At 38.0% G+C, this 27,813-nt stretch overlaps 1 long non-coding RNA gene across 7 annotated transcripts in view; it reads right to left on the bottom strand.

Moving 5' to 3' along the window:
- The window catches only part of LOC134529032 (uncharacterized), a 44,390-nt gene that overhangs the window by 10,418 nt on the left and 6,159 nt on the right, over positions 1-27,813 (bottom strand). For 4 of the 7 annotated variants that reach the window (XR_010074441.1, XR_010074444.1, XR_010074438.1 and 1 more), the window contains 10 exons: positions 25,250-25,353; positions 25,025-25,177; positions 20,682-20,785; positions 20,457-20,609; positions 14,374-14,477; positions 14,149-14,301; positions 5,724-5,826; positions 5,499-5,651; positions 835-937; positions 610-762 (listed from right to left, as the gene is read on the bottom strand). This is a non-coding gene — a long non-coding RNA (uncharacterized LOC134529032). Of the gene's footprint in view, positions 1-609; positions 763-834; positions 938-5,498; positions 5,652-5,723; positions 6,254-14,148; positions 14,478-20,456; positions 20,786-25,024; positions 25,354-27,813 lie in introns of those variants that run through there. The other 3 variants (XR_010074443.1, XR_010074440.1, XR_010074439.1) reach the window with 3 other exon arrangements.

The raw sequence follows: 27,813 nt of genomic DNA on the forward strand, positions 1-27,813 counted from the left end.
AAATCAATATAATATCCCTGTGGTAGGGCATTGCTTCTGACCTCCAAGTAGGGTATTCGGGGGAATAGAACAAGTTCTGAAGAAATGGAACACTATTATTAATACTGAAGAGTATGTTGAGATCTTCTCCAAATTTGCTACAATTTGTGGTACAGGCACAAGAGGAAAAAACATTTTGGACTGCATATTACAATCTAATACCCTCAGGGGAGAAAAAAATAGTTTAAGTTATTAAATATTATTATCTCTATAATATATAGAAGACCTGTACATCCGGCCTTGATGAGCAACTGGTATTGTGTTTTAAAAAAAATTAATATTAACAATAACCCAGTTAGTTACTAAATTAAAATATATTATTGTAGGAATCGATACCCTGCAAAATGTATTTAGATGTAAGGATTTATTTAAATGGCTTTTCTCAATTATGAAAGTTAGCATGTGTGTGTATGTACGTATTGTATTTGCTACAGCAAGAAATGAAGAATTGTAGAATGTTGCCTGTGGCTACGAAGAGAGTTACAGCACACTTGAGTTCACGCTAGTAGTGACAGAGTCAGCACATGTGTTGATGGCACGAGAACTAAAGTGAGACCAACGAGAGAGTACCTGGTGAGTCTGGTGAGGTTGCGTTGTCCGGTTGAGCGATGACGTGGCGAGTCTCGCCCACAGCACGGCCAGACGCCCGCCATGTAGTCGTGTGGTGGGAGTTGCCCGTCTTCATCTGCTGCAGCTGGGACGCCGTGCTGTGATGTGACGAGCCTGCAGAACGACCCTTGTGCTGTGCAGTGTCCCTCGTGTCAGCAGTGCCCCTGATTGCCTCGAGCCACTCACCATCGGGCTGTAAGTCACCCTGCTGCTACCTCCTGCAGCCCGGTACGGGAGCAGTCCTGAAGACTGCCTGTTGCAGCGACCAGCAGTCCGCAGTCCCGCGTCGCTGAGGAACAAGTGAAAAATGAAGTGGAATTTAGTACCTAAACGCGGGCAGAAAAAAAACTATTTCAATTTATTAAAGAATTAATGTATTGTCATTTTTATAAAATTTCATTTATGTCAAATATCTGAGTAAAAAAGGAAACATCTATCCACGGATATGGGAGACAATGATATTTCACGAACAATTGTTAAAGTTCAATGGCCAAGACCCCTCTTATTTCTAAACCGTATTTATGTTATATACTTTAAATTAAATAAAAACTATTATTTCACCAAATGTTATAAAGACACCATTGTTACGATATCTATAATATGTATATTGTGTGTTGGGTGATCAGTGACTTAAGTGTTCTTAAGGTCAGCTGTACCAATCACAGCCTAGCTTGCTGAACAAAGCTAAATTTTGAAAAATTATTATGGAATTTTTTCAGCTTCTTGTGTGAAAGATGAATAATACGATGTAGTGCTTCTAGAGAATCTTGTAAAAATCAGATTATACTTAAGGCCAGTATAGTATCCATTTAGTTCAAACGCTTAGTGAGTGTTCTATACTGTACTATTTAGTAAGCCTAGGCATATTTCAAATAATTGTGAAATAGTGTTTATAATTGAATACTACTGTCTTTCGGATCCATGTGAGTCCTATTGCCTATGTTTACTTCATTGCAGAAAACTGTTAGATATGCTTAATTGTTTATTGTGATTCCAATTGAGAACTGTGAGACTGTTAAATGAAAGTTTACAGTTGAAAATTCTTGAATTACCATATAATAAGTAACCAGTACTAATTAAAATGTCATACACAAGTTAACGTATTTTTTGATACTAGTTATTCTCACAATGGTCCGATCATAGTATTTGCTCTACCCTGAGATTTGCTAGCCAGAGCACAGCTATAAATAATAGAAAAGAACTGTGCATATCAAAACTATTGTGAATTAAACCCCAGTGGAATTATATTAATAAAATGAACTATTGCTAGTGAATGTAGCCCATTTAATTTTTATGGATTTTCGTGAATACAGAAGTTACTATTAAAACTAGATAACATATGCTGCTCAAGTAATATAAGCTATCTGGAGATGTCAAAGTATTAAATTATAAAACCGCTGTCACCATTTGCCATTTTGTAAGAACAAGTCATTTGTGTTTGAAACCAAAGTTTTTAGTTTTTTTTATGTGATGTTACAGACAGAAATGATATATGAAAAGGATTGTAATAATTTTAAATCATGTATTATATTTATGAAGCCACACAAAATTCTAACTTTGTGCAATTTCTCATTCATAGTTTATCATAACCTATTGTTTGTGCTGTAATAAACAGAATTGTTAAATGGAGAATTTTAATAGTAGAATATAATTATATAATAGTCATTTAATCTTATTTCTGTTACGAGCAATAAATTAAGCCATATTCTCTACTAAGTATGTTCACAATAGTAATAAGAAAAGAGAAGGCTTACGAAAGTGTATTTACGTAAAAAATCTGGTGTTGTAATGTAGGGGCAGATGTATTATTGTTTGTTAATGTGTGTATTGTATATTTGTCTGTTAGTGTTGGAAGTATGTCTCGACACTCTTCGGCACCCTGCAGCCTGCGGTACAGGACTGATATAGTCATGGAGGGGGTTAAGGGAGTGAGGTTAGGGACTTGGGGAGCGACACAATCACAGCCTCGTCTGACGGGATGAGCTCTCCTAAGAGCAGGGGGAATATGGACAGACATGTTACTTCCCCCAACTAGATAAGTTAGAGTTTGGAGCGACCATTTGTCCCAATTCTACCCTCTACCCCAAACCTCCTATCTCGTGACACTGTGACACCTGTTGTAGTCCAGGTACCTCCAATGTGTCTGTACCAGTGATGTTCCCTTGAACAAGTTAGAGACCGTCTACGATAGTCCGAACCTGTGCGTGGTCCGTGTCCTTATCCGAATGTGAGTGACGTAACATTGTCTCACAAATACTGCCCTGTCCACAATTGCGAAGTCCGATGTCCGAATGTATTGATTCTAAAGTTGTCACCACAGCGCAGTAAATGTGCCAAACCAAATGTTATTGTTTATTGTTTTGATGCTTTGTAGTTTGAGATTGAACTTATGAAAGTTATGTAAGTTATAAAAGACTTACAACATCACAAATTTCCTTTAATAACAAAAACAAACACCACGTTATCAAATGGGAACCGGAAATTCAAATAATGTGAGTGTTCTGTGTCCGAAGTACACAGGTTGGGACAAAAAGTTCAAATTGACGAAAGTCTTCGGACCAGTTTGGTTCGAACCTTCGCCCACTTGACGCATGATGTCAGAGGGTCACGTGGACCAATCAGCGACGAGTGTCCTTCGGACACAGTTTAGGACATTGCTATTGTAGACGGGCCTTTAGCCACTGATGGGCAGCCACGGAACCTCTCTGCACTGCAGGCACTAGCGAACATTCTTGTTCTACATTTTGGAAATTGTTGCTGTGGAACGTTTGAGTCATGTGTTTTCAGAATTAATGTTGGATATCAGCCAGGTCAACAATAAGCTAGATCTTTGCAATTTGGAACTCAAATAAGAACTGAACAATAAGATTGATTTTATTCAGTTGAAACTAGTCAACGTAGAGGCCAGCCTAAGAACTGATGTTAACAGCTTAGAGGGATACCTAGAATCGGGGTTCCAACACTCTGTAACACCTACAAGAACGTGTTTCACAAGGTCAGGCACAGGTCTGACAATGAGTCTACTACTGACTGCTCCACAAGAGGATGGAGAGCTGCAGTGGTAGTGCTCTACTGATGAAGCAATACTGAAGGAGCAGACTAACCACCTCCCTGCACGATGGAGCATGTCGAAGAGGCGACGGTCTCACTCAGCAGCCGAGAATACGCATCGGCAGCAGCAAAAATAGTCCTTAGACTCTGATATGAAACCAACACTTCGCAAGTTTTAGTGTTGGCAAGATTCACATACACAGATACAACTGATGGACCTAGCATCTAGTCTATGCAAGTATTCCTATTCTGTCTAGCCTGTAAATGGTTGTAACACCAAACTGACATGTTCGCTCAAGCCTATGTGATGTAATTGTGTTAGGATGTGTGACACAACACTTCAAGTGTATGGTTAGTAAGCATCTACTGGAAACACGCACAGTTAGTAATTATGTTGTTACTTGTTTATGTATGTTAAAGACAATGTAGATACTCTGAACTTTATTGAATTTCACACTCACTGATAACCAATTGTAATGATGGTACAAAATCCTAAATTCCTTGTTTAATCATTTTCCTTTTTTTGGTCTAACCTATTCGAGATTAATAGTACACTTTGAAAGAGAATTTATTTTTTTGACGCAATGTGCCTTGTACCTTCGTAATGCAAACAGCAGTCTATTTGAGACATGACAAACCACTGATTGAGTGGCTTGGTAAGCTACGAGTAGTGGCTGCTAGCCGCCATGACACAGTCTGAGAGACGGAACAGTGTAGTGACCACACGTCGCTGAGAAGGACGATGACCTGATCAGCCGAGAGCTGAGGCGGTCTGCTGTGGTCAATGATAGAATGGGTGTCAAATGAACATGAGACTGTAAATAAAGGAAATAAAGAGGTCGAGAAGGGTGCTCGTAAATAAGTAATATAAAGTGAGAAAAAAAAGAGGAATAAGATGAAAACACAGACCTTAGCAAAGATAAGGGCACACATAACAAATAAAAAAAACTACACCTAAATTAAATGTGTGTCTTCTGTTTCTGTTAAAAATAAAAACTGTAAACAAGTAATTTCATAAAAGTTATCTAGAAAGCTATTGTAATTAACATGTTCCTATGTTACTGTAAATTATTGTAAATATTAGCAACAGTAATATTAAATTGAGTGCAATGCTATTGTTGAGCTTACAGTAATCACTGTAATGAGTTAATATTGTTACACAGGACACTTTGTGTAACCTGAAAAGAAAATGTGTTAAGGCAGATACAGTCTTTGATATGAGAAAGTGGTCACAACAGGGTAGCACTGTGGTATGGCATGTTACAATAGCATTGTACCTAGTATAGAAAAATACCCTCAAACAGTGTTTGCTCTAAAAAACTAACAAAAAAATCGAAGGCAAAAGGACTAAGAGTGGCCATTGGCCAAGAAGATATAATAAATCTAGAATTTAGCATAGCATATTACAATCTAATTCCCCCAGGGGAAAAAAAATAATTTAAGTTATTAAATATTATTATCTCTATAATATATAGAAGGCATGTACGTCTGGCCTTGATGAGCAACAGGAATTGTGTTAAAAAAAAATTAAATGCAAACGATAACCCTGTTAGTTACTAAACTAAAATCTTTATTGTAAGAATATATATTGTCAAAAAAGAATTTATATGTAAGGATATATTTTAATATCTTTTCTCAATGATGAATGTTAATGTGTGTGAATGTATGAAGAATTGTAGAATGTTGCCTGTGGCTACGAAGAGAGTTACGGCACACTTGAGTTCACGCAAGTAGTGACAGAGTCAGCACATGTGTTGAGTGGCACGAGAACTAAAGTGAGGATACCAACGAGAGAGTACCTGGTGAGTCTGGTGAGGTTGCGTTGTCCGGTTGAGCGATGACGTGGCGAGTCTCGCCCACAGCACGGCCAGACGCCCGCCATGTAGTCGTGTGGTGGGAGTTGCCCGTCTTCATCTGCTGCAGCTGGGACGCCGTGCTGTGATGTGACGAGCCTGCAGAACGACCCTTGTGCTGTGCAGTGTCCCTCGTGTCAGCAGTGCCCCTGATTGCCTCGAGCCACTCACCATCGGGCTGTAAGTCACCCTGCTGCTACCCCCTGCAGCCCGGTACGGGAGCAGTCCTGAATACTGCCTGTTGCAGCGACCAGCAGTTCACAGTCCCGCTTCGCTGAGGAACAAATAAAAAAAGTGCGATAAAAGTTCGCGCAAGTGTGGTGTGGTGCCACGTTACTATGGTTACAGAGTTATTTTTAGAATAAAGTTCTGTCTCCCCTCTAGAGTCTATTGCTAAACCGTGTTATGGTAGGAAATACAGTAGAACCCGTTTATAGTGAACCCGCCTATAATGAATTCCCGTTTATTGTGAATTTCCGTCTCAGTCCCGGCAAAATGATGTGAGGTTATGTATTAATTTATTGGATATAGCGCACAACTTTTGTCAATGTTGATACGTTTTCCCGTGTACCACGAACAAATTTTGACGACATAATGCACATTTATCTCAAATATTTTCATATAATTACAAGTTTTTTCACAAAACATCTATTCTAGATCACATTGAAGTTTTTCTCCGCAAAACGCTACTCGATTGTCCACTGTTCATATTATAAACAAGTCATATTCGAGTGGCCTCGGTAGGCTACGTGTAACCATAAATGGTGATCAGTTAGGTGAAAATAAAAAATAGTTTTCCCTGCATAGTTAAAGAATGGGCGAACGCGTGTACATTTAATATGTTATCAAAATTAAACATAAATTACTACCACACAAATACGTATGTACATTATAGCAGCAAATTCAATATTTTTACGTCATATATTTATCGTTCACGTTTCGGACATTTTGATCGAGTAAAGCGGGGTTTACGATTGATTTCCTTAAGAATTATAACTTAACATAGAGCACACGATTAAGTCAAAACTATATTTTACAGTTTATGATTGGCATAGAAGTCGTTAATTCTAACCAATCACAGCACAAAACAAATGGTCGGCCATTGTTCGAAATGGAGAAGCAGGTTTGAAATAGGTTATTGACAAATGGGATATCTATTTTTCGAAATGGATGATGATTACAAATTACTAATATACGAATTCTAACCCAAAATACTGCCTCGCTCGGTCCAATAATAAGACATAAACTTCCGGTTGAAAGGTTCCGGTTTGTTGTGATTAGTCGCTTCCCTTAAGTCTTAACGAAAAATATAAAATATAACCATTTCTGTTAAGTCTTAAGTCATCATATGGTCCGCACACGACCCGTCAAAATTCACACACGACAATCATAAACCATTCCACTAGTTTACATAGAGTCAAATGGTAAGTACACGACTAAGTCTTAATTCTTAATTTTCAATCGTAAACCCACCTTAAGGTTCGTAATGGTAAGACTACCACTAGATAGAACTCTGTGGACTAAATTTTTCCATAGAAAGTGAGAAAATTTCGTTCCAGCTTTAGCAACTGCGATACTAAATGATACGTAGTGATCTTTGATGCGCCAGACTCGTTATTTTTCGTTTATTTACTTTTGACGGTAAAAAGAATTTTGTGTTATTAAGCTGCAAATGTGCTTCAATAAGAAATACGTACATAAAAAAATGTGAAAACGCGGGAAAAAAACGTAAGGCATTATCTGTGCGAGATAAACTGTACATTATTGAAAAAGTAGACTCCAATCCCACTGTCCCGCACGTGTTAATAGCAAAGGAACTGGGAATTGCAACATCCACATTAAGTACAATATTAAACAAGCTGAACAATCTTCTTTCTCAAGCTGCGAAAACGTCACAGAGTATTAAATGCCTGAAAAAATGATAATACGCCGATGTCCAAGAACCATTAGGTAATAGAAAGTTTGTACATGTGTAGTTCATTAAAAATAATATATGCATTTGCTCATAAAACTGTTGCTTTGAGTATTTTCATTCGTTCTTTTCTTGGCTTAGGCCTACGTGTAGTTAAGATTTTGCTTTTGAGTATGTATTGCCAATATAAAAGTTTTCCCAGATATAAAGTTTCCCCTCTATAGTGAACATATAAATGACTCCCTTCAGATTCGTTATAACAGGGTTCTACTGTACCTACCTAACGAGAATTCCCCAAAAGGCAGGACAACTGCAATACACGGGAGTCTAAGAGGTTGCATAACTCCTAGGCCCAAGGAAACCCGAGGTTCACAGGCGACCAAGCCCTTAGCAACAAGGCAGTGAGCGCTGATTTTCTCTAGATGATGTCACTTCAATTCTGTGCTGATTGGCACTTGATGATGTCACTCTGGGTTCGGCGGGTATAAATACGGGTTTGTTAGCAAGCAGCAAGCAGAACGTGCCTGGCTGCCAGCCAGAGGCTTCGGCTTACCACCGCTCTGAAGAAGAAAACAGATCGTCACGCTGCCGCCAGCACTCATGACGCCCGGAACTTTGCTGTCGACTTAGAAAAATCCGCACCGGGGGCAGAAGGGAATCGCTGCTCCGCCACGAAAGACAGTCACTCTGCATCCAGAGGAGCCAACCGGACTCTGCCTGCGGAGGCCGCACCGTCACCTCCGGAGTCTATCACCTCCATCAGCAGCCGAGGTGGGACTTAGCCGAATTTCAACAAGCCGTAAGTGGAACTTTAACTTTTCACTCTGGAACGGGACTAAGCCGCAGACGACATATTCTGAAGATACGGACTTAACCTCAGACGCCACGACTCGCCACCAATATTCACCAGGAGTGAGTAGAAACTTGCTCGGCGAGTAATTTTGAGAAAAGCTGCTAATCATATTTGAAGTCCTCAGGGGTGGGCGAATACCCCCTGAAGGAAAATAGTGAAGGGAGCAGACTTTTGATTAGGGACACTTGCTCAGTGAGTGGCGAATCAGCGAGTCGGATCAACGAAAGTGGAAGTCGACATCTACATCGTCCGCATACGGCGAAGAGGGGTTTATAGGCAGCATTTGCGAACTTACCCGGAATTGACCTTGTGCATAGAGTAGTAAATTGAGAGACATGACTGAGACGCAGGATAACCGGAACTATAAAAACGACGAGTTGGCCGCACCTCAATAGTGTGTAGGCGAAAGCGCCACTAGGGATCTGACTTAAATGTTATATAATAAACGAAGGGCGGACCCAAACTCGCGGTGTTGGTCTAAGTATAAGTCCAGTGTATGTTTTGAATTGTGTGTCAGATAAAGATTGTGTGTAATTGTGTAAAGTTAAGTCTAGTTTGCAATTTTGGAATTAGGTATCAGTAAATTAATTCAAAGAAAATAGAATACAAAATTTCATTGTTTGTTGCCTTCTTTAACATAATCTCTAAATTTCAAGGTTATTATTTGTTCTGCTTTAGTACTCGTAGCAAAAAGTAAAAGTGTGTAATTTGTGTTCACAGAGATCGTCAGCCATTTGCAGTTAACCTGTTTCGGCTATTGAAGCAAACGGCGACGTATCAGTATCAAGTTTGCATGTTTGTCGTGTGCTATATTATAACCATTAAAATTGTCTTCTACACAAAATTGTTTAAGTTTCTTTGCAAAATAAAAACCCACCCATCTCCCTTGGTTATATATGAAATAAAATTTAAATAAACTAAAAGCTATTATCTCATAAAATGTTATTAAGTCACCATTGTTAAGTTTCCTTTAATATGTGTATTGTGTGTTGGGCGATAGGTGAATTAAGCATCCTTAAGGTCGGCTCAGCCAATCACAGCCTAACTTCCTGAATGAAGCTAAGTTTTAAACAATTTTTATGAAATTATTTTTGCTTGTGGTGTGAAAAATGAATTTAATGGTGTAGAACTTCTTTCTTGTAAAAATCAGGCTACATTTAAGTAAAATATATTATCCTTTCAGTTCTAACAGTTAGTAAGTCGTATATACTATTGAGTTTTCCTAGGCATATTTCAAATAATTGTGAAATAGTGTTTATAATTGAATACTACTGTCTTCCGGATCCATGTAAGTCCTATTGCCTATGTTTACTTCATTGCAGAAAACTGTTAGATGACGCTTAATTGTTTATTGTAATTCCAATTGAGAACAGTGAGACTGTTGTTAAGTGAAAGTTTACAGTTGAAAATACTTGAATACCCATATTTAAGTGACCAGTAGTAATTAATATGTCATACACAAGTAACGTATTTTTTGACACTAGTTCTTCTCACAATTGTCCGATCATAGCATTTGCTCTACCCTGAGATTTGCTAGCCAGAGCACAGCTATAAATAATAGAAAAGAACTGTGCATATCAAAACTATTGTGAATTCAACCCCAGTGGAAATATAGTGAATGTAGCCCATTTAATTTTTATGTTTTTTCACGTGAATACAGAAGGTCCTATTAAAACTAGAAAATATACTGTATGCTGCTCAAGTAATATAAGCTATCTGGAGATGTCTAAAGTATTAAATTTTAAAACCGCTCTCATCATTTGCCACTTTGTAAGAACAAGTCATTTGTGTTTGAAACCAAAGTTTTTAGATTTTTTTTATGTGATGTTAGAGACACAAATGATATATGAAAATGATTGTAATAATTTTAAATCATGTAATATATTTATGAAGCCACACAAAAATCTAACTTTAGACAATTTCTCATTCATAGTTTATCATAACCTATTGGTTTGTGCTGTAATAAACTAATTTGTTAAATGGAGAATTTTAATAGTAGAATATAATTTTATAAAAATCATTTAATCCTATTTCTGTTATGAGCAAATAATGAAGACATATTCTCCACTAAGTTTGTTCACAATGGTAATAAGAAAAGAGAAGGCTTACGAAAATGTATTTACATAAAAATCTGGTTTTGTAATGTAGGGGTTGATGATATAAAAAAAAGTATTATTGTTTGTTAATGTGTGTATTGTATATTTGTCTGTTAGTGTTGGAAGTATGTCTCGACACTCTTCGGCACCCTGCAGCCTGCGGTACAGGACTGATATAGTCATGGAGGGGGTTAAGGGAGTGAGGTTAGGGACTTGGGGAGCGACACAATCACAGCCTCGTCTGACGGGATGAGCTCTCCTAAGAGCAGGGGGAATATGGACAGACATGTTACTTCCCCCAACTAGATAAGTTAGAGTTTGGAGCGACCATTTGTCCCAATTCTACCCTCTACCGCAAACCTCCCATTTCATGACACTGTGACACCTGTTGTAGTCCAGGTACCTCCAATGTGTCTGTACCAGTGATGTTCCCTTGAACAAGTTAGCCATTGATGGGCACACTGCAGGCAGTAGCAAACATTCTAGTTCTACACTTTGGCAATCGTTGCTGTGGAATGTTTGAGTCATGTGTTTTAAGAATTCATGTTGGATATCAGCCAGTTCACAAATAAGATAAAATATGCAATTTGGAACTCAAATAAAAACTGAACAATAAGATAGATTTTATTCAGTTGAAACTAGTCAACATAGAGGCCAGCCTAAAAACTGATGGTAACAGCTTAGAGGGATGGCTAGAGTTGGGGTTCCAACACTGGGAACACCTACAAGAACGTGTTTCACAAGGACAGGCACAAGTCAGACAACGAGTCTACTACTGACTGCTCCACAAGAGCATGAAGCACTCCAGTGGTAGTGCTCTACTGATGAAGCAATACTGAAGGAGCAGACTAACCACCTCCCTGCACGATGGAGCATGTCGAAGAGGCGACGGCCTCACTCAGCAGCCGAGACGACGCCTGGGCAGCAGCAAAACTAGTCCTTAGACTCTGATATGAAACCAACACAACGCAATTATTAGTGTTTGGCAAGAGACACCTACACAGATACAACTGATTCACCTAGCATCTAGTCTATGCAAGTATTGCTACTGTGCCCGGCAGTTATCTTGGCGTGTCTCAGCGCGGGGGAGCGGGGACAGCGGGGTGCGGGGACAGAAGAGGGGGTAAGCAGGCGACACGTAGCCGAGAGCCGTGTAGTGGCTGTTAGGAAAATATCGCCCTTCAGTGTATACCCGAAAATTGAAGGCGAAGGTGGCAGCTCGCAGAGGCGCGGTAAAGTGATAAATAGCGGAGAGCGGGAAATAATAAAAACTGTTTATTCTATCGTATAAGTTGCTATTACGTACTCCAAAAAAGAGCAAAAGTGGCTTAAATGGTAAGTTTATCATTGTAAGTTATATGTTTTGCAGTATTTGTACACTATGAATGCTGACAATCGAATAGCAATAATAGTAATTACTTTTAACTGATTTTGTTTTTCGTCACCTAATACAATCAATAATCATGGAAAGAGAACTTCACACTTACATTAAACAAATCATTTTATACATATGAGGTTTTGAAGGTTATACATAATATGCATTCTAAAGTGTAAGTACAATGCAAATTGTATTTACACTTATAATGAATAATCGATTAAAGGTGCATTAAAATATAAAGCCACACATACACAAACATTTTATAAATGCAATTAACGTTGTTAGTCAAGTGTTTCCTAAAGGACTAACATGAAGTTAAAGCAGCAAATATAACATAACAAGCTCCATGTTTATTTAAATGTAAATGCAGCGCTAAATGGTACGTTTTAGGTACGGAAACCGGAGAAAGATAAGGGCTAGACTGGCTCCTGCGTCATCAACTGTGAAATAGCTTTCGCGCGGAGAGCTACAACTGCGTAATGATTTGGTCGTTTGCTTTTTCTTGTAAGACTTTTTTTTAAAAAAAACTTTGTGAACGCAATGAATTGAAAAGCATAGTTTTAAATTTATTTTACATACTAAGTGACCTAGTTTTCCAAAATAAATTGTGTCTGGTTTTCGCTAGTTAAAGAGTTCACAACATTTAAATTAATTTAGGATACCATAATAGTTAGCAGACACGTAAGTATATTTGATGGGACAAAGTAAAACGTTGCAGGTTTAGATAATAGTTTGTTTCTTTTCCTGACAGATGAGATCAAATATCAAGCACAACCACTGCAATTTACACAATGTTACACTTACGTGGTACAAGTACAATTCATAAGATTTCTCACTTTTGGTTTGGTAACCCAGCGCTCTTAGCGAAAAGGCCTTACTACCCTGGGGTCCCCACGGGCGTGGATACAGACTTACGTAGTGTAGGAAGTCACGCGCCGAATGTTTTCTGTGTTGCTAGTACAAACCAGGCCGCTGACCTTGACAATAGGGTATCGCTTTCTCTTTGCCCTCCCCTCCCCCCCAGACAGGCCCTGGGAGCTCAGACGCCAAGTTATCTGCTGGGCACAGTATTCTGTCTAGCCTGTAAATGGTTGTAATACTAGACTGACATGTTCTGTCAAGCCTATGTGATGTAATTGTGTTAGGATGTGTGACACAACACTTCAAGTGTATGGTTAGTAAGATTCTACTGGAAACATGCACAATTAGTAATTGTGTAGTTACTTGTGTATGTATGTTAAACACTATGTAGATACTCTGAACTTTGAATGATTTCACACACACTGATAAACAATTGTAATGATGGTACAAAATCCTATATTTCTAGTTTAATCATTTTCCTATTTTGGTCTAACCTATTGGAGATTAATAGTACACTTTGAAAGAAAATTTATTTTTTTGACGCGATGTGCCTTGTACCTTCGTAATGCAAACAGCAGTCTATTTGAGACATGACAAACCACTGATTGAGTAGCTTGGTAAGTTACGAGTAGTGGCTGTAGCCGCCATGACATAGTCTGAGAGACGGAACAGTGTAGTGACCACACGTCGCTGAGAAGGACGATGACCTGATCAGCCGAGAGATGAGGCGGCCTGCTATGGTCAATGATAGAATGGGTGTCAAATGAACATGAGACTGTAAATAAAGAAAGAGCAGCTACTATTTATATCTCCCAGCCGGTAAGGAAGTAAAAGAAATAAAGAGGTCGAGAAGGGCTCTCATAAATAAGAAAAATGAAGATTAAAAAAAAGAATAAGATGAACACAGACACCAGCAAAGACAAGGGCACTCATAACAAAAAAACTAAGACACACACTAAAATTAAATGTGTGTCTTCTATTAAAAATAAAAACTGTAAATAAGTAATTGCATAAAAGTTATGTATAAAGCTATTGTAATTATCATATTACTAGGTTACTGTAAATTATTGTAAATATTAGCAACAGTAATATTAAATTGTGTGCAATGCTATTGTTGAGCTCAATCACTGTAATGAGTTTTCGTTGTTAGACAGGACACTTTGTGTAACCTGAAAAGAAACTGTGGTAACAGACATATGAGCATTTGGTGTTGAAAAAGAAAATTTAAATGTTAACAATAGCCCTGTTAGTTACTTAACTAAAATTTTTAATTGTAAGAAGTGATATTCTCAAAAATGAATTTATATGTAAGGATTTATTTTAATGGCTTTCTCAATGATTGATGTTAGTGTGTGTGAATGTATGAAGAATTGCTAAACGTTGCCTGAGGCTACGAAGAGAGTTACGGCACACTTGAGTTCACGCAAGTAGTGACAGAGTCAGCACATGTGTTGAGTGGCACGAGAACTAAAGTGAGGATACCAACGAGAGAGTACCTGGTGAGTCTCGTGAGGTTGCGTTGTCCGGTTGAGCGATGACGTGGCGAGTTTCGCCCACAGCACGGCCCGACGACCGCCATGTAGTCGTGTGGTGGGAGTTGCCCGTCTTCATCTGCTGCAGCTGGGACGCCGTGCTGTGATGTGACGAGCCTGCAGAACGACCCTTGTGCTGTGCAGTGTCCCTCGTGTCAGCAGTGCCCCTGATTGCCTCGAGCCACTCACCATCGGGCCGTAAGTCACCCTGCTGCTACCCCCTGCAGCCCGGTACTTGTAGCATTCATGAAGACTGCCTGTTGCAGCGACCAGCAGTCCGCAGTCCCGCCATGCTGAAGAACAAGTGAAAAAGTGCGGTAAAAGTGTGTGCGAGGCGCGGTGTGGTGCCCCGTTACTAATGTTACCGGGTTATTTTTAGAATAAAGTTCTGTCTCACTTCTAGAGTCTATTGCTAAACCATATTTATGTTATATACTTTAAATTAAATAATTGCCTTATTACATAAAATGTTATTAAGGACCCATTGTTACGTTACCTATAATATGTGTATTTTGTGTTAAGTGATAGTGAATTAAGCATCCTTAAGGTCAGTTCAGCCAATTACAGCCTAACTTGCTGAATGAAGCTAAATTTTAAACAATTTTTATGGAATTTTTGGCTTGTGTTGTGAAAAATGAATGAAATGGTATAGCACTTCTGTCTTGTAAAAATCGGGCTATATTTAAGTACAGTATAGTATCCGTTCAGTTCTATCGGTTAATAAGTAATATATACTATTTTGTTTTCCTAGGCATATTTCAAATAATTGTGAAATAGTGTTCATAATTGAATACTATTGTGTTCCAGAACGCAGTAAGTCCTATTGCGTCTGTACACTCCATTGTATAAAACTGTTAGACGATGCTTAATCGTTTCTTGTGTTTGAGAACAAATGAGAATTGTGAGACTGTTGTTAAGTGAAATTTAACAGTTGAAAATTCTTGAATACTCATATAATAAGTGACCACTATAAATTAAATTAATGGCTTACGCAAGTTAACGTAACTTTTGACACTAGTTTTTCTCCCAGTGGTCCTGTGTAGCAGTTGCTCTACCCTAATATTTACTAGCCATAGCACAGAAATACATAATAGAAAAGAACAGTGCATATCAAAACTTTTGTGAAATTAACCCCAAATAAAAATATATTAAATACATGAAGTATTGGAGTATTGCTAGTGAATGTAGCCTACTTTATTTTCCTGTCTTTTTCTAATTTCATGTAAATACAGAAGGCTTGTGTACTGGTAAAACTAAATAACATATGCTTCTCAACTAATATGAGCTATCTGGAGTAGTCTGAAGTATAAAATTTTAAATCCTGCTATCAACATTCGCCAGTTTGTAAAAACAAGCTATTTGTATTTGAAAGCAAATATTATATATTAGGTCTGAGCTGATCACCATTTTTGCCTATCATTCCCCAACTGACTATTTGCGCCGATGAGCGGTGCCGATCATTGCCGATCAGACAAATTAAGAATTATATAGCTTGTTTGATGGTAATAAAAAAATTCTAAAAAAAATTGTAATAAAAAACCTACCCTTTATTTAACACTTCTGACAGAAGTCAAATTGTTCATTGGTTTTTAAAAATGAACAATAATATAATGTAATCTAAGTATTTCCTATTTCTACTATTTCTAGACCTTACCAACCCACAAACCAAAGTACCCATACATCACTTTTCACAGTTCTTGAAAATAAGTGCTTTATAATATCTACAAAGATTTTCCAAATGAATAACTAAATGCTACTGCAATACTAAGAGTGCAACACAATATGCAATACACAAATTCAGTGACACATGGTAATTTTTATGAATTGTTTTGAAAATAAACAGTATATCATGTGTTGATATTTAAGATTTACTTTGTTAACAAATGCACACAAAACATTAATTAACACTTAACAACTCTTTGTGGGTTAGTTTTCAAATAAATATTAAGTTTTTGTCTAAATAATGCAGTGCAGTTCTTGCAGCATGTAAAAGCACAAAAGATATGTGATATGTCACATAGTTAATCTTAAAAACTTAGTGTTACAGGTGGTTTACATTACTACATATTTTGATTTAGTATGTAATGATCGGCGTTTGGTTATCGGTAAATAATTTGCAGATCTATACCTATGCCGATGTGTTCAAATCGGCCGACTGTGATCGGTGATTGGCATCAGCCCAGCCCTATTAGCTATTACATATTTTTTTAAAGTTTTGTTGAGAACAGAATTGATAAATGAAAATTGAATGTAATATTTTTAATACAAGTGATATATTTAAGAAGCCACACAAAAATCTACCATTGTACATTTTCTCATTCATAGTGTATTATAATATAACCTAATGGTTTGTGGTATGTTCAACACAATTGTTTAATGAAGAATTTTAATAGTAGAATATACTTTTATAAAAATCATTTAATCCTATTTCTGTTACGGCAAACAGTTAAGCCATTATCTCCACTAAGTTTGTTCACAATAGTAATAAGAAAAGAGAAGGCTTACGAAAGGGTATTTACTCAAAAATCTAGTGTTGTAAGGTAGGGGCTGAAGATATAAAAAAAAGTATTATTGTTAGGCATGGTCGGGCAGAGAAATTTGACTTCGGGCGGGCTCGGGCGGGTAATTGTCCAAAATTTTCGGGCTCGGGCAATCTCGGTCGGGCATCAAAATCAGTTAATGAAATAAATTTTGAACATAAAATAGTCGTACTTAAGTTTGCATTGACAAACCTGAACTGTTTTTATTTATTTACTATACCGCACTGATATGAAAGTTAAACATTAAACTAAAAAATAGAGTGCATATTAATCTTGGAAATAAAGTGCTTATTAACTAAATTGTGTTTGGGTAGCTGCTTGAAGGTTCATTGTCACTGTTGATTGTTTGACCTACACTGCCATTTTGGTAAAATAATGACATGAATTAAATAGAAACAATTCACAACCACTTTCTGTAAATGCCACGCAACTACAATGTGTGTAATTAAAGTCAGCTTATAATCCTTCTCGCACACAGCAAGCAGATCCACCGGCCTTGAACACTACTTTGTGACTATTGAGCAGTGAGCATCCGCCGTGCGTACGCGCGCGCGCGTGTGTGTGTGTGAGAGAGAGAGGCGGGCGACCAGCTGCATCGTTAGTCAGCCAGCGAGAGTAACGGTAAATGTTGACCTTGACCACTTCCGCTTGCTACAGGGCTCGCTCTCTTATATCTGTCTCCCCCTCCCACAAACACACTTGCTGACCGGGCACCTTCTTTATCTTATCTCTCACACACACTCACTTCACCGGCTGGTGCCGGGACGGCGGCGGCGTGGCATGTTCCTGCAGCTGCCGCGCGTTCCAAAAAAAAAGAAGCTTTGTTTACTTGCGCCGTGCGGTATTGCCGTTTTCCAAGGTGCCCGATATTTTCGGGCACTGAAATACCCGCCCGGAATTTCGGGTATACTTGATACCCGAAACACTGCCCGAAATTTCGGGTACCCGACCATCCCTAATTAATGTTTGTTAATGTGTGTATTGTATATTTATCTGTTAGTGTTGGAAGTATGTCTCGACACTCTTCGGCACCCTGCAGCCTGTGGTACAGGACTGATATAGTCGTGGAGGGGGTTAAGGGAGTGAGGTTAGGGACTTGGGGAGCGACACAATCACAGCCTCGTCTGACGGGATGAGCTCCCCTAAGAGCAGGGGGAATATGGACAGACATGTTACTTCCCCCAACTAGATAAGTTAGAGTTTGGAGTGACCATTTGTCCCAATTCTACCCTCTACTACAAGCCTCCCATCTCATGACACTGTGACACCTGTTGTAGTCCAGGTACCTCCAATGTGTCTGTACCAGTGATGTTCCCTTGAACAAGTTAGAGACCGTCTACAATAGTCCGAACCTGTGCGTGGTCCGTGTTCTTATCCGAATGTGAGTGACGTAACATTGTCTCACAAAAAACTGCCCTGTCCACAATTGCGATGTCCGATGTCCGAATGTATTGATTTCTAAAGTAGTCACCAGAGCGCAGTAAATGTGCCAAACCAAATGTTTTTGTTTATTGTTTTGATGCTTTGTAGTTTGAGATTGAACTTATGAAAGTTATGTAAGTTATAAGAGACTTACAACATCTTCCATTTCCTTCAATAAAAAAAACAAACACCACGTGTTCAAATGGGAACCGGAAATTCAAATAATGTGAGTGTTCTGTGTCCGAAGTACACAGGTTGGGACAAAAAGTTCAAATTGACGAAAGTCTTCGGACCAGTTAGGTTCGAACCTTCGCCCACTTGACGCATGATGTCAGAGGGTCACGTGGACCAATCAGCGACGAGTGTCCTTCGGACACAGTTTAGGACATTGCTATTGTAGACGGGCCTTTAGCCACTGATGGGCAGCCACGGAACCTCTCTGCACTGCAGGCACTAGCGAACATTCTAGTTCTACACTTTGGCAATCGTTGCTGTGGAAAGTTTGAGTCTTGTGTTTCCAGAATTCATGTTGGATATCAGCCAGGTCAACAATAAGATAGATCATTGTCATTTGGAACTCAAATCAGAACTGAACAATAAGATTGACTTCATTAAGTTGGAACTAGTCAACCTAGAGGCCAGCCTAAGAACTGATGTTAGCAGCTTAGAGGGATGGCTAGAGTCGGGGTTCCAACACTGGGAACACCTACAAGAACGTGTTTCACAAGGACAGGCACAAGTCAGACAACGAGTCTACTACTGACTGCTCCACAAGAGCATGAAGCACTCCAGTGGTAGTGCTCTACTGATGAAGCAATACTGAAGGAGCAGACTAACCACCTCCCTGCACGATGGAGCATGTCGAAGAGGCGACGGCCTCACTCAGCAGCCGAGACGACGCCTGGGCAGCAGCAAAACTAGTCCTTAGACTCTGATATGAAACCAACACTTCGTAATTATTAGTGTTTGGCAAGATTCACCTACTCAGATACAACTGATGGACCTAGCATCTAGTCTATGCAAGTATTGCTATTCTGTCTAGCCTGTAAATGGTTGTAATACCAAACTGACATGTTCTCTCATGCCTATGTGATGCAATTGTTAGGATGTGTGACACAACACTTCAAGTGTATGGTTAGTAAGATTCTACTGGAAACATACACAATTAGTAATTGTGTAGTTACTGGTTTATGTATGTTAAAGACTATGTAGATACTCTGAACTTTGAATGAAATTCACACACACCAAAAACCAATCGTAATGATGGTACAAAAATCTATATATTTCTAGTTTAATCATTTTCCTAGTTTGGTCTAACCTATTGGAGATTAATAGTACCTACACTTTGAAAGAGATTATATTTTTTTGACACAAGTTGCTTTGTACCTTCGTAATGCAAACAGCAGTCTATTTGAGACATGACAAACCACTGATTGAGTGGCTTGGTAAGCTACGAGTAGTGGCTGTAGCCACCATGACACAGTCTGAGAGACGGAACAGTGTAGTGACCACACGTCGCTGAGAAGGACGATGACCTGATCAGCCGAGAGCTGAGGCGGTCTGCTGTGGTCAATGATAGAATGGGTGTCAAATGAACATGAGACTGTAAAAAAAGAAAGAGCAGCTACTATTTATATCCCCCAGCCAGCCGGTAAGGAAGTAAAAGAAATAAAGAAGTCGAGAAGGGCGCTCGTAAACAAAAAAAATGAAGAGGAAAAAAAAAGAATAAAATGAACATAAACACCAACAAAGACACTCATAAAAAAAACTAAAATTAAATGTGTTTTCGGTTAAAAATAATAAACTGTTAATAAGTAATTGAATAAAAGTTATGTATAAAGCTATTGAAATTATCATATTACTAGGTTACTGTAAATAATTATAAATATTAGCAACAGTAATATTAAATTGTGTGCAATGCTATTGTTGAGCTCAATCACTGTAATGAGTTTTCATTGTTAGACAGGACACTGTGTAACCTGAAAAGAAACTGTGATAACAGACATATGAGCACTTGGTATTGTGTTGAAAAAGAAAATTTAAATGTTAACAATAGCCCTGTTAGTTACTTAACTAAAATTTTTAATTGTAAGAAGTGATATTCTCAAAAATGAATTTATATGTAAGGATTTATTTTAATGGCTTTCTCAATGATTGATGTTAGTGTGTGTGAATGTATGAAGAATTGCAGTACGTTGCCTGTGGCTACGAAGAGAGTTACGGCACACTTGAGTTCACGCTAGTAGTGACAGAGTCAGCACATGTGTTGATGGCACGAGAACTAAAGTGAGGATACCAACGAGAGAGTACCTGGTGAGTCTCGTGAGGTTGCGTTGTCCGGTTGAGCGATGACGTGGCGAGTCTCGCCCACAGCACGGCCAGACGACCGCCATGTAGTCGTGTGGTGGGAGTTGCCCGTCTTCATCTGCTGCAGCTGGGACGCCGTGCTGTGATGTGACGAGCCTGCAGAACGACCCTTGTGCTGTGCAGTGTCCCTCGTGTCAGCAGTGCCCCTGATTGCCTCGAGCCACTCACCATCGGGCCGTAAGTCACCCTGCTGCTACCCCCTGCAGCCCGGTACTTGTAGCAGTCCTGAAGACTGCCTGTTGCAGCGACCAGCAGTCCGCAGTCCCGCCTTGCTGAGGAACAAATGCAAAAGTGAAGCGGAATTTAGTACCTAAATGCGGGAACAAAAAAAACTATTTTCATTTATTAAAGAATTAATGTATTGTCATTTTGATAATATTTTGTTTATATTAAATATCTGAGTAAAAAAGGAAACATTTATCCACGGATATGGGAGACTATGGCATTTCACGAACGATTATAAATGTTCAATTTTCAAGACCCCTCTAGGGACTATTGCTTCCACACTTATTTCTAAACCGTATTTATGTTATATACTTTAAATTAAATAAAAACTATTATTTCACCAAATGTTATAAAGTCACCATTGTTACGATATCTATAATATGTATATTGTGTGTTGGGTGATCGGTGACTTAAGGGGCCCGCCTACCTGGTCACACACACGGTGTGCAGAGCTTCAGGAAAAACAACGCCATTTCAAAACTACTCACGATATCCGAGTGGGGTATGTTTACGAAAAGCATTTAAGAGTTCGCTGAGGCCTGAAAAGTACTTTTAATTTTGGATCATGTTTTTTAAACTGTATTTCTAAAAGAGTTAAAATGGCTGAAACGTATGTTTTCAGAGTAATTTTTATGTGTAAAACAAGTGGTACAGATTCTTGAAAGCACTTAAGGGACTTGCATTACACCTTTATCTTCATTTCCCCGTTATATAAAAATACGGTCACCACTCAAATTTCACAGTTATCCATTGATGACGAGAAGGCTGCGCGCCAGTTCAGAGCCTTGTGCTTAGAGGCGATACCGCGCTAGAAATACCATCGAGCGTCGCGCTTATCATCCCGCCTCACTATCACACATACACCCCTGACGAGGCGAGCCCCTTAAGTGTTCTTAAGATCAGCTGCACCAATCACAGCATAGCTTGCTGAACAAAGCTAAATTTTGAACAATAATTATGGAATTTTTTCGGCTTCTGGTGTGAAAAATGAATAATACGGTGTAGTGCTTCTAGAGAATCTTGTAAAAATCAGACTAGGCCTATACTTAAGGCCTGTATAGTATCCGTTTAGTTCTAACGATTAGTGAGTGTTCTATACTACTATTTAGTAAGCCTAAGCATATTTCAAATAATTGTGAAATAGTGTTTATAATTACTAAATACTACTGTCTTCCGGATCCATGTAAGTCCTATTGCCTATGTTTACTCCATTGCAGAAAACTGTTAGATGACGCTTAATTGTTTATTGTGATTCCAATTGAGAACAGTGAGATGGTTGTTAAGTGAAAGTTTACAGTTAAAAATTCTTGAATACCCATATAATAAGTGACCAGTAGTAATTAATTTGTCATACACAAGTTAACGTATTTTTTGACACTAGTTCTTCTCACAATGGTCCGATCATGGAATTTGCTCTACCCTGAGATTTGCTAGCCAGAGCACAGCTTTACATAATAGAAAAGAACTGTGCATATCAAAACTATTCTGAATTCAACCCCAGTGGAAATATATTAATTACATGAACTATTGCTAGTGAATGTAGCCCATTTAATTTTCATGATTTTTCATGTGAATACAGAAGTTACTATTAAAACTAGATAACATACCGTATGCTGCTCAAGTAATATAAGCTATCTGGAGATGTCTAAAGACTTAAATTTTAAAACCGCTGTCACCATTTGCCATTTTATAAGAACAAGTATTTGTGTTTAAAACCAAAGTTTTTAGTTTTTTTTTTATGTGATGTTAGAGACAGAAATGATATATGATAATGATTGTAATAATTTTAAATCATGTGATATATTTATGAAGCCAGACAAAAATCTACCACTGTACATTTTCTCATTCATAGTGTATTATAAAAATCATTTACCCTATTTCTATTACGAGCAAACACTGAAGCCATATTCTCCACTAAGTTTGTTCACAATAGTAATAAGAAAAGAGAAGGCTTACGAAAGTGTATTTAAATAAAAACCTGGTGTTGTAATGAAGGAACTGATGTATTATTGTTGTTTGTTTATGTGTGTATTGTATATTTGTCCCTCACTGTTGGAAGTATGTCTCGACACTCTTCGTCACAGGTCTTCGTCCTGCGGTACAGGACTGATATAGTCATGGAGGGGCTTAAGGGAGTGAGGTTAGGGACTTGGGGAGCGACACAATCACAGCCTCGTCTGACGGGATGAGCTCACCTAAGAGCAGGGGGAATATGGACAGCCTTGTTACTTCCCCCAACTAGATAAGTTAGAGTTTGGAGTGACCATTTGTCCCAATTCTACCCTCTACCCCAAACCTCCTATCTCGTGACACTGTGACACCTGTTGTAGTCCAGGTACCTCCAATGTGTCTGTACCAGTGATGTTCCCTTGAACAAGTTAGCCACTGATGGGAAAACTGCAGGCACTAGCGAACATTCTAGTTCTACACTTTGGCAATCGTTGCTGTGGAACGTTTGACTTATGTGTTTTCAGAATTCATGTTGGATATCAGCCAGGTCAACAATAAGATAAATCATTGCAATTTGGAATACAAATCAGAACTGAACAATAAGATAGATTTTATTCAGTTGAAACTAGTCAACCTAGAGGCCAGCCTAAGAACTGATGTTAGCAGCTTAGAGGGATGGCTAGAGTCGGGGTTCCAACACTGGGAACACCTACAAGAGTGTGTTTCACAAGGACAGGCACAAGTCAGACAATGAGTCTACTACTGACTGCTCCACAAGAGCATGAAGCACTCCAGTGGTAGTGCTCTACTGATGAAGCAATACTGAAGGAGCAGACTAACCCCCTCCCTGCACGATGGAGCATGTCGAAGAGGCGACGGCCTCACTCAGCAGCCGAGACGACGCCCTGGGCAGCAGCAGAACTAGTACTTAGACTCTGATATGAAACCGACACTTTGCAAGTTTTAGTGTTTGGCAACATTTACCTACACAGATACAACTGATGAACCTAGCATCTAGTCTATGCAAGTATTGCTATTCTGTCTAGCCTGTAAATGGTTGTAACACCAAACTGACATGTTCTCTCAAGCCTATGTGATGTAATTGTGTTAGGATGTGTGACACAACACTTCAAGTGTATGGTTAGTAAGATTCTACTGGAAACGTACACAGTTAGTAATTGTGTAGTTACTTTTGTATGTATATAAAACATTATGTAGATACTCTAAACTTTGAATAAATTGCACACTCACTGATAACCAATTGTAATGATGGTACAAAATCCTAAATTCCTTGTTTAATCAATTTCCTATTTTTGTCTAACCTATTCGAGATTAACAGTACCTACGCTTTGAAAGAAATTTTATTTTTTTGACATAATGTGCATTGTTCCTTCGTAGATGCAAACAGCAGTCTATTTGAGACATGACAAACCACTGATTGAGTGGCTTGGTAAGCTACGAGTAGTGGCTGCTAGCCGCCATGACACAGTCTGAGAGACGGAACAGTGTAGTGACCACACGTCGCTGAGAAGGACGATGACCTGATCAGCCGAGAGCTGAGGCGGTCTGCTGTGGTCAGTGATAGAATGGGTGTCAACTGAACATGAGACTGTAAATAAAGGAGCAGATGCTACTAATTATATCCCCCAGCCAACCGGTAAGGAAGTAAATGAAATAAAGAGGTCGAGAAGGGCGCTCGTAAATAAAAAAAATGAAGGAGAAGAAAAAAGAATAAGATGAACACAGACATCAGCAAAACCAAGGGCACTCATAACAAAATAACTAAGGCACACACTAAAATTAAATGTGTGTCTTCAGTTAAAAATAAAAACTGTACATAAGTAATTGCATAAAACTTAAGAATAAAGCTATTGTAATTATCATATTACTAGGTTACTGTAAATAATATAAATATTAGCAACAGTAATATTAAATTGTGTGCAATGCTATTTTTGAGCTAATCACTGTAATGAGTTTTCATTGTTAGACAGAACACTTTGTGTAACCTGAAAAGAAACTGTGATAACAGACATATTAGCACTTGGTATTGTGTTGAAAAAGAAAATTTTAATTTTAACAATAGCCTTGTTAGTTACTAAACTAAAATTTTTAATTGTAAGAAGTGATATTCTCAAAAATGAATTTAGATGTAAGGGTTTATTTTAATGGCTTATCTCAATGATGAATGTTAGTGTGTGTGAATGTATGAAGAATTGTAGAATGTTGCCTGTGGCTACGAAGAGAGTTACAGCACACTTGAGTTCACGCTAGTAGTGACAGAGTCAGCACATGTGTTGAGTGGCACGAGAACTAAAGTGAGACCAACGAGAGAGTACCTGGTGAGTCTCGTGAGGTTGCGTTGTCCGGTTGAGCGATGACGTGGCGAGTCTCGCCCACAGCACGGCCAGACGCCCGCCATGTAGTCGTGTGGTGGGAGTTGCCCGTCTTCATCTGCTGCAGCTGGGACGCCGTGCTGTGATGTGACGAGCCTGCAGAACGACCCTTGTGCTGTGCAGTGTCCCTCGTGTCAGCAGTGCCCCTGATTGCCTCGAGCCACTCACCATCGGGCCGTAAGTCACCCTGCTGCTACCCCCTGCAGCCCGGTACTTGTAGCATTCATGAAGACTGCCTGTTGCAGCGACCAGCAGTCCGCAGTCCCGCCATGCTGAAGAACAAGTGAAAAAGTGCGGTAAAAGTGTGTGCGAGGCGCGGTGTGGTGCCCCGTTACTAATGTTACCGGGTTATTTATAGAATAAAGTTCTGTCTCACTTCTAGAGTCTATTGCTAAACCATATTTATGTTATATACTTTAAATTAAATAATTGCCTTATTACATAAAATGTTATTAAGGACCCATTGTTACGTTACCTATAATATGTGTATTTTGTGTTAAGTGATAGTGAATTAAGCATCCTTAAGGTCAGTTCAGCCAATTACAGCCTAACTTGCTGAATGAAGCTAAATTTTAAACAATTTTTATGGAATTTTTGGCTTGTGTTGTGAAAAATGAATGAAATGGTATAGCACTTCTGTCTTGTAAAAATCGGGCTATATTTAAGTACTACAGTTTAGTATCCGTTCAGTTCTAACCGTTAGTAAGTAATATATACTATTTAGTTTTCCTAGGCATATTTCAAATAGTTGTGAATTAGTGTTCATAATTGAATACTACTGTATTCCAGAACGAAGGAAGTCCTATTGCGTCTGTACACTCCATTGCATAAAACTGTTAGACGATGCTTAATCATTTATTGTGTTTGAGAAAAAATGAGAATTGTGCAAAATTTTGTGATTAGCGAGATTAAAAGCTTTAGACAAATCACAAAAAATGCCTAGTGCCTAATAACCACAGTCTAAAATGCCCGAAAATTTAATAGTAAAATTATATATACATAATTTATTGTTGATTTATGTATTTTAAAGCCATATTGTTGTCTGTTGAGTTTTTTACAGGCTTTGAAGAATAAAAATAGTCTGTTGTAAAGAACTTTTTCAAAATTTTTGTCAATAATGTGTAGTAAGCTAATGGGCCTATAGTTTGCTACATCTATTGTATTTTCTCTTTTATAGACATGTAGTAATTATTGATTTTTTTCAAGCAATCGGGTGGAACACCTTCCTAAGAAACTTTATTAATTCTATTTGATAATGGCTTAGCAACTTTTGTTATTTTGTAAGATATGCCATAGTCATCTGACAAATTTGGGTTTTTGAAATTTTTAATGTTCCTTTAATGATGTAAATTGATGTAATGTTACAGGAGCTGTTTTGTTTCAGAATTTAAATATCTTTTTTATTTTTCTGCTAATTAACAGTTATTTTTTGCATTTAATGCATCAGCAAAGTTAGTAAATTTAGATTCTGAAGCAATCTGATCATTGTCATTAATTACTATACCATTTATTTCCACCTTTTTTACATTTCGTTTTATTATATAATGTATTATTTTTTTAATTTTAGTCTTCCTACTTACTTCAGCATTGATTATTTTCCATGTGGATTTCATTTCATTGTAACTATGAGTTATCCTGTTTTGTAATTACATACTCTTAGCCAGACTTAAGATACTCCTATGTATCTTTTTATAGTTATTATTATACTGCAGAAATTTGGTGTTCTGACAATATGTTTTATTTAGAAAAAGTATATTTTTTAGCTTTTAACTTGATGTTATTATTCCCATTGTTAACCATGGTCTTACTGGAAATGATTCCGTCTCAAAATTCTGGCACAAAAAGAACTATCTTTATTTATTTACATATTAACGTAATGTAATGCATAGACAAGGCCACTCATAAAATACAACAAAGATAAGCACTTAAATTAAATGTGTGTCTTCTGTTATAAAAAAAACTGTAAACAAGTAATTGCATAAAAGTTATTTATAAAGCTATTGTAATTATCATATTACTAGGTTACTGTAAATTATCGTAAATATTAGCAACAGTAATATTAAATTGTGTGCAATGCTATTGCTGAGCTTAATCACTGTAATAAGTTATAATTGTTACACAGGACACTTTGTGTAACCTGAAAAGAATATGTGTTAAGGCTGATACAGTCTGCGATCCGAGAAAGTTGTCACTACAGGGTAGCGCTGTGGTTTGGCATGTTACAGTAGCATTGTACCTAGTATAGAAAAATATCGTCAAACAGTGTTTGCTCTCAAAACATAACAAAAAAAATCCAAGGCAAAAGGACTCAGAGTGGCCATTGGCCAAGAAGGTATAATAAATCTAGTGTTTAGCTGAGCATATTACAATACCCTCAGGGGAGAAAAAAATAGTTTAATTTAATAGATATTATTATCTCTATAATATATAGAAGGCATGTACGTCTGGCCTTGTTGAGCAACTGGTATTGTGTTTAAAAAAAATAATGTTAACAATAACCCGGTTAGTTACTGAAGTAAAATATATTATTTTAGTAATTTGATATACTGCAAAATGAATTTAGATGTAAGGATTTATTTTAATGTCCTATCTCAATGATGAAAGTCAGTGTGTGTGAATGTATGAAGAATTGCTAAAAACGTTTCCTGTGGCTACGAAGAGAGTTACAGCACACTTGAGTTCACGCAAGTAGTGACAGAGTCAGCACATGTGTTGAGTGGCACGAGAACTAA

The sequence above is a fragment of the Bacillus rossius genome, chromosome 2 (assembly GCF_032445375.1).
Source record: "Bacillus rossius redtenbacheri isolate Brsri chromosome 2, Brsri_v3, whole genome shotgun sequence".
NCBI lineage: Eukaryota > Metazoa > Arthropoda > Insecta > Phasmatodea > Bacillidae > Bacillus > Bacillus rossius.